Raw genomic sequence first — 633 nt, forward strand, 5'->3', positions numbered from 1 at the left:
TGAGTAAGAATTAGGCAGCGCCAGCTCCACCTGTGCCCCTGGTTGGGTTCTTGTTCACATTTTTTGGGCTGTTTTCTCTTTCCTGGTTAGAGCAAGTGACTGAGAAGTGGGGGTCTTTGGCTGGCTGCAGGGGAGCTTGTTCTGGGTTGCAAGGAGGATGGAGGTGGCCAGTTCTTTGGCCAAAGGCCAATCAATGATGAGGGAACAGCACTGCCACTCCTGGCCTCCTTAGAGCCAGCAGCACAGCCAGTGACTGCTCAAAAAGTTGCACCCAGAAATCTGCATCCGCTGTTGCTTGCCACATGCCACGAGGGACCCTGGAGCTCTGCTGTTAAACACTTTATTTCTCCCTCGCTGCAGCCCTCCCTTCCCAGAGCAGAGGCTCTCCTTGTCCTCACACCACATGCTGTGGGAGAGGGCTGGTGGCCTTCTGCTGGCTCCGGAGGGAAGGATGCTCTGCCTGGGAGGGACAGGGCTGCCAGGCAGCCCGCTGCCAGGACTGGGGAGGGGAGGGACAGCTGTGGAGTGCCTCAGCATGAGCAGTCACTCAACCAATGCTACAGTAAGGAGGTGGTTGGGGTTAGAGGGCCACCTCTGATCCTATTTTAGAGGGGAAGGGGAGCAGAGCCTGGT

The sequence above is a fragment of the Colius striatus genome, chromosome 7, assembly GCF_028858725.1.
Source record: "Colius striatus isolate bColStr4 chromosome 7, bColStr4.1.hap1, whole genome shotgun sequence".
In the NCBI taxonomy this organism is placed as follows: Eukaryota; Metazoa; Chordata; class Aves; order Coliiformes; family Coliidae; genus Colius; species Colius striatus.